At 37.2% G+C, this 10795-nt stretch overlaps 1 long non-coding RNA gene across 1 annotated transcript in view; it reads right to left on the reverse strand.

Moving 5' to 3' along the window:
* LOC122813293 overlaps window positions 1–9973 on the reverse strand; it is a 741409-nt gene extending 731436 nt beyond the window's left edge. Inside the window, exon 1 of the long non-coding RNA XR_006366655.1 lies at window positions 9777–9973. This is a non-coding gene — a long non-coding RNA (uncharacterized LOC122813293). The remainder of the gene's footprint in view (window positions 1–9776) is intronic.
* Between the last annotated feature and the right edge of the window lie 822 nt (window positions 9974–10795).

A 10795-nucleotide genomic window follows, 5' to 3' on the forward strand; every position in this document is an offset into this window, starting at 1 on the left:
TAATGATCTACCTCCTACCTTCCTCAAACTCACTTCTGATTCCATTGCCTATCCAGTATCTATTCTAATCAATAGATCTATTCAGGAATCCACTGTCCCTACCCTATAGAAATCCTTCTTCACTATTCCCCTACATAAAGGTGGAAACTCTACAGAGCCATCTAACTACCGACCCATTGCCATTCTATCCCCCTCTCTAAGATTCTTGAAAAATCCATTCACTCACAACTTCTCAACTACCTCCTCGAGCATAACCTACTCACTCCTACTCAGCATGGTTTCTGTTCTAACCACAGCATGACTACTGCCCTCTTATCCTTCACACATACCACTGCTGAGGCCCTAGATAACAATAAACTCATATCTTCTCTCTTCCTTGGCCTTTCCAAAGCCTTTGACACAGTCCCCCACCCTCTACTGCTATCTAAACTTGCAAATCTTAATCTATCTTCTTCCTCCATTGCCTGGTTCTCCAGTCACTTATCCTGTAGGCAGCAATCTGTCAAATGGCTCTCTTCCTCTTCTTCATTTATACCTGTCCCAACCGGAGCACCATAAGGTTCCATCCTGGGTTCTCCTGTTTAATGTCTTTACCAATGATCTCTATACATCTTGTAAACAATCCTCCGTCATCCAATATGCTGATGACTCAACTCTCATCTCCATCGCTGACAATATCTCAGAACTCCATACCCTAACTCAACAAGCCTTCCTCTCTACAGAACAGTGGCTATCCAATAACCTACTTATCCTAAACCCTAAAAAGACCAAACTCTTACTCTTTCTGCCCAAATCTCTCACTCACTACAAATCCACCTTTTTCTGTTACATCCTCTAACAATACTACAATCCTACCCAAAGCTCACACAAAACTTCTGGGCATTATCATTGATGATGAACTCAAATTTAACCTTCACATGCTCCAAGGTATAAAAAAGACACACCAGAAACTTGGCTTACTGTATCACAACAAAAGATTTCTAACTTATAATGCCAGACTCTCCCTTGCACAAGCTCTACTCCTCCCCTCCCTTCTATATGCTGCCCCAGTGCTTACTAACATCCAATCTACAACCTTGAACAAGCTTCAACAAACTTACCATAAGATAACTAGATTTATCACATACAATTCTCATCACTGCCTTGCCCTAAACTCTCTCCAGTGGCTTGAATTCTCCCAACTACTACTCCTATTTCAACTTCAAATGTTACACTTCATTCTCTACAAACCTTCTTCATGTCCTGCTCTCTCTTCCTTCAGCTCTAGGGTCCAGATCTCAGCCTAGTGGGCAAGCTAAAACCTCCAGCACCCTCTCTGTCCAACCAGTGCTTTGTGTCCCTGGCCAATTAGCTGACACACATACACTTTGACATAAAAGTTTATACAACCACACATACACTCCTGGGGAAGGCTGGCACAGGTTCTCCAGATGTGCCCCTTTTACCCAGACAATACGGTAGAAATCACTGCCACCACCCAGCTAATATTTATCAACTACTCAAAGGCCCTTATGAAAGGGTTTCCAATTATACTGTGCAATATTATTATTTAAATGGTAAGTGCAACCAGTCAAGACTTATTTGGAGTGACTTGGTACAGTATCACTCTATACATGCAATGCACTCTTAGAGCTTAAATTATCTCTATACAAAACAGCCACAGTTGAAAGGTTTAAAAATATTTAATAAATAATAAAAACACAAGACAATACTTCTTACTACACAGTGCTAGTCCAGAGTTCAGAGATCACACAGAAATACTTAAAATAATACAGTAGAAAAGTTCTGACATCACAGAAAAACAAACTAGTGTAATCCTCCTATTTCCTAGCTATATCTAAGAGAAAACACAGTTCTAAAATCCTACTTACATATAGACACAGGCAAAGTTGTGAGTTGGATGTTCTCAAGACAAATGCTCTCATGCTCTCATTCTTTCTGTTTTTAAATTGATAACACAGTACCACTTATTAATTTCAGATGACATCATTTATTTCTGGTTCCCAGGCTAACAGATTCTCAGAGGTTAATAGCCCTTTTGATCTTGCAACTAGTCAGGACACCAGAGCAATAAAAGAAATTATAAATGCAAATTCTAACAATTAACTCTGGCCTCAAAACAATATGCAGAATGCCTTTATCTATACATCTCAGTTCCGAGTTTTGACATCAAAGAATTGACTTATCAGCTTTGTTACAGCAGAGTGCACTGTTACATTTTTGCACTTCTGCATTTAACACCATTTTTTCCCATTTAAGAGAACAAGCATGTGGCTTATATTAATATTTACAAATGGCAGAATTATCTACAAAATTCTATCTGGCTAGGCTGGCAGCCTTCACCTATCTTCACAGTATACATGTTACAATTCCATATACAATAACTTATGGAAACATTTAATCAGTAAAACAAAAATAAAGTGCAACAATTATATTATATGGCACATTCATACAGCATTAATAGAATTATGGAGAACTGTGTTGCCAAGCTCCAAAAAATTATACATTTGTTTGTTTGCTCTTTAAAATATTAAATGATCTGATTCTGTTGAGATTCTTTCTTGGCAGTGGCTTGCCACAAGGATAATGATAAATGTAATATATATGGTACACAGATAGTTTAAAGTAGATAGTCAACCAGCATAGTATCAGGAGGTGTCAAAAAGCAGGAGTATTCTGAGAAACCCATGCAGACATAGGGAGAACATGCAAACTTCATGCTAGCAGTGACTGAAGATTGAGTGTACACCCCAAAACTTACAGCTGTGAGACAGAAAGACTCATTCAGAAAGCCACTGCACTGCCCCAAACTCATACCTAGTAACTGCATCAAAATAATACTTTATACATGGAAATTGTACCAAAAGGCTGATACAAATAAGCCTACAGCAAAAAAACAAATGTGTCTTATATGTGAATGACAAAACTAATGCACACATGCACAAATGCATACAGACAGACACACACACACACCCGCGTGTGTGCACGTGCGCACAGTTACTTGTAAGTACACCAGCATAATGTAAGATACAAAGGGAGACACAGGCATCAGCAAAAACTTACAAGGACACTGAAGGGATGTGCAGACTATACACAAAAGGCAACCCAGTTGATAATGTGATGGACAAATGCTAACTGCTGCATTGATGTTTCATCCACAAAGGCCACCAGTAGGAAAACCAACTGAAATTCAATATTACAAACAGAAGACATTGCATTCTATACAAGCTTATGACTGCCCAGTCCGTTACTTTACCCTTCTTACTCCATGTCTACTAGTAAGCACACTATACCCATTCAGTGTGGCACAAAATGAAGTAAAGACCGGTCAGCCAGTAAAATTCCACAGTAAAACTTTAATAAAAGAAGTTAGGGGCTTTTGTTCCAAACTCTGAATATGAAACTTCTTCAGAACTTATAAAACACATACTACCAAAGATTTAAATAGTCCTTCTTAACTTGGTCTGTCACTAAAACAACAAACTTGAGGGTATTAAATAACATAATATGTTTGTATAGAGCACTAGTTGGTTTACTTTTTCTAATATCTAACATGTGCTCATACATATGTTCTTTAAATTTTCTTGATGTTTTACCCACATAATAAGCTGAACAAAACCAACACTGAGCCAGATAACATTTTTTGATTCACAATTATAATGTTCATGAACAAAATATGTACGTCCCCTAACACTAAATCTAATCCCACTAATGATGTGTTTGCATCGTGAACAACGTCCACACTTGTTAGCACCAGATTTTTCTAACATTTTCTTATTCCTGTCATTTTCTAATAAGCATTTTATGGGAAAATCCATCTTATAAGTCAACGTAGGTTTATCCCCACATTTTTTAATCAAAGTTGGATCTAGAAGAAATAAATTCCAGTTTCTCTTTATATATTCCTCTATAGCATTACTATCCATGGAATATGTAAAAATAAAGGAAATCTTATTATGTTCAATCCTACAGCTAAATATTGACCTAACAACCTCAAACCTTTGATTCAAAATAGGGGAATATATATACCTTTTTTCTTTTTGCCACTACTCCATCTCTTATTTCCTTTAACAAAATGAATAGGATAGCCCCTGGTACCAAACATAGTAATCAATTTGTCACACTCCAAAAGAAAAGTATCCAATTCCATTATCATACTGGCTGATTTTTTTCTGCTGTCTAGGGTACCAACTGAAAAAAATGCAAATAAGAATTGGAAAATGTAGGTTTTCGATAAATGTTAGAAATAAAGCTATTGTCTGACAAATCCTTCCTAATTTCAACATCCAAAAACAAAATCTTATTCAAATCAAAAGAACAGGAAAATTGTAAAAAAAATGTATAGTATTACCGATATATGTGAAAAATTCATGAAGTTTATCCTGTGTGTCGTTCCATAGCAAAAAAAAAATAATCATCCAAAAATCTGGTATACACAGACCAACACTAAGCAAAATTACTATTAAAAATAAATCCTCGCATTCTGCCATGATGTAATTTGCAAATGTGGGGCTGCATGCTGCACCCATAGCCACCCCCGTTGTTTGCCTGAAATGCTGACCTTCAAGGAACAAAAATAATGTTTTTCAATACAACTTCCATTAGGACCACCATAGCATTAATTTTACCTGATCCTACATCAAAACGTTTACATAACTGTTCTTCAAACCAGTTAAGGCCAGTGGCATGTGGAATTACAGAAAAAAATACTGTGAACATCAACTGTTACAAAGATACTATCTGGTTGAAAAACAACATTATTTAACATTTCTAAAAAAATGCCATGAGACCTTACAAATGTGGGTTATTTTCCTCAAACCTTTTATTTTCAAATTTATGTCCAAAAACTTGGCTATAAAGAATGTCTTTGATCTAGCAGCATCAGTAATAGGTCAGAAGGGGTGTGTGTAATATCTTTGTGTAACTTAGGAATGCCAAAAATACTTGCAATCACTGGTAATTCATTAACCATGAATGTATATTCCTCTTTAGAAATCTGCCCTTGTAAAAGCATATCTTCTAACAATATATCAGTCCTGGCATAAGCAATATTTATTTCATTCTTCGAGATGCTCTTATAGGTGTCTTCCAACAATATCTTGTTCATGGAATTAGAATAATCCACATAGTCCATTACCACCAACCCCCCCCCCCCCTTTATTGGGCTTCACAAGCCTTATATTTAAATCATCTGTAAGGTCATGCAATAAAATGATTTAATGCTGTAAGGGAGGGTTAAGAATAGGTCTATATACATCACTATTTGATGTTGGTCTGCCATTACTATCAAACCAAAGTGCTAGGTTTAATTTTCTGACAAACAACTTTAAGTCAATCAAAGTGGAAATAGTTTTAGTGTTAGGGACATACATATTTTGTTCATGGAGGTTATAAACGTGAATCAAAAAATGTTGTTTACCTGGCTCAGTGTTTGGTTTGTTCAGCTTATTACATGGGTAAAACATCAAGGAAATGTAAATAATGTACATGTTAGATATTAGAAAAAATAAAGCAACTAGTGCTCTATACAAACATAAGGTGGAAGGGTGGCATAATGGTTAAGGCGTTTACCGTACAAACACATGGGTCAGGGGTTGATTCTCACATGGGGTAATTGGCTAGGCTTAAAATGGCTCACAAGGGCAATTAGCCTAGTACTAACCTATGCCTAGTATGTAATACCCACACATTTTTTTTTAGTGATAGACCAAGTTAAGAAGGACCCTCAGTGAAGAATAGCAAATGTGCATTTAAATTTATGTGAGTTGCAATGGCAGTTGGGGCTATATGCAACAGCATATCCAGGGTTGAATGAAACTTGCTCTTTAAATCCAGTTCTACAATTAAAAGACTTTGAAGTTTTGTAATTGATTAATTGTTTTTTAGCCATGTGATTTTAATTTTGGAGACTATTTAAATAATTGGTAGTATGTGTTTTATCAGTTCTGAAGAAGTTCCATATTAAGAGTTTGGAACAAAAGCACTTAACTTCTTTTATTAAAGTTTTGCTGTGGAATTTTACTGGCTGACTGGTGGTTACTTCATTTTGTGCTGCACTTCAATGGGTATAGTGTGTTTAATAGTTGTTATTTTACTACATGTTTACTACAGCCTGTGATGTAAAGACATACAAACAGAAGTATAATAGTCAATCAGACACATCACTGAAGCCACACAGACAAAAAGCAGCAGCACCAAAAAGCAATCTGTCAGAAAAACACTGAATAAAAGTGTACAAAGTGCAAAACACAAACACAATTCTAAGCACTTCTACCTACTTACTCTTCATACAAAGCTCATATTTAATCCATGCATTTTACTGAAAAGTTAAATCAACAATAAGCACATTGTTGCAGTCACTTTATTCTGGTGTAACTCAATGATGTCTTTATTTACACATATCCGAAGGTGTGTGTTGACCACTCCTCTTTGGAAATAATGCTTTTCCCTGAATTTGCTAAAGACCAGTGAACAGAAAAATATGGGATTTTTTCCCAAAAGCCTCATATTTGCATTTTTTAGAGTAGTTGATCTCATAGGGACAGTGATGTACAGAACAGTCTCTATATAGGAAATGTGAGGGAACTTCATCTCACACACATTTGCAACCTTCTGGTTGCAATTTGCATTCTTGGCAGAATTTTTTACTTTTTTAGGGAAGAAATTTGTTTTTCCCTACATTTTTCCTAACCTACAGCCGTTTGTGTTCCCCTTTCCCCAAGAAGATCTATGCCCTATAGCTTGTAAGGGGATGATGTGTTGATAATACACCCTTCATGATTCTGGACTTTATGAAACTTTTTAAAGATACATTGAAATTTATGAGTGTTTATATTTCATGGAGTGCCCTTGTTGCTCATAAGAAATTACAGTGTTAAGGTTCTGAGGATGAGAAAGTAAAGATATGTTCTGACAATAAGACATGCCGACAGTTTCTACATCCTTCTCTAGCTTTACTTTGTCAGTACTTGCTCATCTCTTACCCATGTTTTTTTTTTTTTTTTTTTTTTTCAGCATATAATGTCAGGCTCAATGCGTTACTTCCTGCAATTGGTATAACTTCACAAAAACAGTTAAACTCTTCTGTCCTAACCAACAATCCTACTGTCTGAGTTAGTCTTAAAATTGATTGTCCCAAACTCCGTTTTTAGGTAAGAAAATTAGAAGTACGAGGAGGGACAACAAAATCCACTAAGCCAAAATTAAACATTTTATAACAGTCAGCAAGAATAAGTTCTATCCTAGAATGTTGGCAGTCATAGCTCTCAACCTTCCGTCTCCAAAATGATGAGCACTACCTCGCACAATGTGGAACAAATGGGCAAAACTTGGGAACACTTATCAACAGCTTACCTACAACTTCAAATAGGAAGTGTCTATGATTGTTAAAATGCGGTATTTTTGCTTATATAATAGTTAATACAATTCAGCTTTATTTACCATGGAGATCAGTTAAAAATAGCTAACACTGAATGTGTGCCAAACCCTTTCAATGTGGAACTTAATCGAAGAACATAAACTTTTTAAGACCCCAACTGAGGAACGTTCTTCGTACTGAGGCACACTTGAGAGTTATTGACCTTCATTAAGTAATTTCGACAGATTCTCATTATGGTATATTTTGTTGTGAGATGATAATGCATCACAGTATAGTGGTCATTCAGGCAGGACCTTATAGCTGTTGGCACTAAGCTTCCTTTAGCAAGCAAATATGTAGGCATTACTGCTTACTAAACATACCTATTCACCGTGTGTTTCGTTTGAACTAGTGTGCACAGAATCACGTTGCTGTTGATATCAAAACACTGTAACAAGTAACATAAACGTAAGTTAAATCATGCATGTTCAGCACTCCTACTTTTTTCCTGCAAACTCCTTGCCCTGTTAGTCATACAACTCTGCATCTCTGCTGTTCTTCCCACCCCTTGAATTCCATTTGACTTGCACAAAGCTGCCACCTTGGGGGCTTAACAAGAAAACGTCTCTGCCATACTAGGTGATGGGTGACGGTGGATTGTTCTAGCCGCCTTTATCCACAATACGAAATATCAAGAAAATGTGTGAGAGAGAGTATCGGGACGCACCAACATCTAGTTTTCTGTTTTAGGCTCAAGCTGCCCCAGACAACACACACACACTGTAACTTACAACGATATGGGTAATGAACGTACTGCTCTCTCTCTCCTGTTTCACTTCTCGTGCCACACTTTCTGACTATCCTGAATAAAGCCACCTTAATTTCCACTAGTTGGTGACTCTATGCTCACAATGGATTTTTATTCTGCATTTTAACCCATAATCCACAGAAACCTGGTGTGGTGTCCAAGCCTGTCCCTTGCTTCCACTGTGGAAGTTCCACAGCCCACCCCTTAACCCTGACATCCTTACAGCAGCAGTCTACCCCTACATTTGTAGGTCTGAGCTCTTAAGTATGACGCATAAAACAAGCACGCATTAACACAATCATTTGTCGCAGCTTCCAAACAAGACAAATGCTTGCGCTACATAAAGTTCACTTCCAGCAAAACACAAAAATGTGGTCTTTTGAAGATTGACACACTGCACCCTCGTTGCCTCAGCAAAAATATCACACACACGCACGCACACACAAAGTTCATTAAAGGGTGATGGTGAACAAGTTATCAATCGTCAATGTCATACATCTGAACTGTCCAGGTTTTTGCAGAATGTCCAGAATTTGCTTCACATTTCGGATCTGACTGTTCCTCTCATAAAATTTGCGGTTTTCTGGAAAATCGATGAGGATTGAAATCAGTAAATAATGACAGATATTTGAGTTTCAGACTTCACATTCTTCAAACAATACATACAAACACAAAACCTATTCTAGTAACTTTCCAAGTTCATAAGAGTATCATTTAAAATGTGTCTCTATTTTTGGGCCTTCGTCCATCCACTATGTCCGATTTTTTGTGCTAAGCGGTTGATACGGATTCGTAATGAGCTTGTTGTCGCTTCTGGCAGGTACACACAGCTATACTTCTCGTTTGGTCAAAACGACATTTATTTCAATACACAAACACAATACTGCATTGCAGCTGGAGACTTTGGGACAAAACTCGTCGATTTATTATCAGGCTTACTTCTTCTTGTTTGCTAACCTTTTACTTGCAGTTATTTGATAACGCTTTCTACAGATGATGTTTACAAAATGTATGGGTTGATCAATGTGTTAAAAATCGTCGGTGACTGCTAAAACAGAAACTAATGACAAACACCAAAAACTGTTAACCACCTACAGTATTCAATACAGTTTCTATTTAGTAAGGCAAATTAATTGCTGCCAGCAATTTGCTGGCGAAGTATAGACTTCTGTTGCCCCTCACCCACACACCTATTCTTTGATCACGTAAGTGATCACCACTCAGGTGTCCCAAGAGAGACACACACACACACACACACACACACACACACACACACACACACACACACACACACAGTCACTGATTACAAGAAGTCATACAGAGTCCAGATGTGCTCTTGCCTGTACGCTGGTTTTACAAGACTAAGAATTTGCCTAGAATTTGGTGCGCTGTCAGCTACTGTGGACCATCCTTCACCTATAATACATGGAAAATATGAGCAGTTTCTCAAATAAGCAAGTTCATCTGTCAGTTCACCCCCTGCAAGATCTTAACACGCAGCCAAATATTAGGTCGAATGTGACATACGTACTCCATCCAAACGGACATCGTACACCGCAGATAAATATTTACAAAGTAATAGTACCCAAACAACAAAATCACATTTCTTACCTTAAAAGTCCATGCTTTTAGCTTCTGCCTAACAACCCCTTGTCTAAATACAGAACTAGCAGCACTGCCTGCGGTTTTTAATATATTCCACATTCACATCTGGAATTGGGATGCTCCTTCCCTCGCATGGAGGTGTTTAAAATCCGCCAGACTGAATGGACCTTCAACAGTAGTTTGCAAACATTAGCCTTGTTACAACTCCAGTACGCACTCCCCACAATCCCTTGTTACCACAAGCTTTTTCACTAAGCACTTCTGTTACTTAACTGTTGCAATCCCGGCGCGGTGTTTCGCCACAGTGTTTACATTAGTGCCTCAAGTGATTGCCCAGTTAGGGAAAGCAGAGTAACCAGGATTACTTTGTTTTTGGCAGACATATATTTTGCGGTCTTACAGTAGGGTTGCCACCTTTTCAAATGCCCAAAGTTTTTAGTTTTATTCTGTTTATTATAACATTTAGGTGTTTCAGATTCATAATAACTGGGGACAGGTGGTAATGCTATCTTACAGCCTTCAGTATACATCACCAAAAATAAAAAAATAACTCTTTACATTGTATTGCATGATTGGTATTGCGTGACTTTCTCACATTGTTTCGGACATTAATAGGTAACATCTTTTCCACACTGTCTATATATTGCATATATAGTTAATTTCTGTGTACCCTTACTTTTGCTACACTTTGTCCTCTATCCCCTCACTATTTAACTCCCACCTTCTTCTTCCCTCCTTACTCTATCCGTCCCTCCCAACTGTCTCCTGTACTGTGTGCTTTATTAGTATTACTGTTATTCATTCATTGCTATATGCGCACATTTTGTTTCAATTCACAATACTTCTTGTTAACGTGCTTGTCTACCGTCATTTTAATTTGTCCAGGATGAGACTGAAATAGGGTTCATTTGGATCAGTGCTCTATCCCAGTTACCAAACTGAATGAATAAAAATAAATAAACAAACAAATAAATAAATAAACACATAAATACATACATAAATACCTAAATAAAAAAAAAAGCTGT

The sequence above is a fragment of the Protopterus annectens genome, chromosome 10.part0 (genome assembly GCF_019279795.1).
Source record: "Protopterus annectens isolate FY-2018-M chromosome 10.part0, PAN1.0, whole genome shotgun sequence".
Classification (NCBI taxonomy): domain Eukaryota; kingdom Metazoa; phylum Chordata; order Ceratodontiformes; family Protopteridae; genus Protopterus; species Protopterus annectens.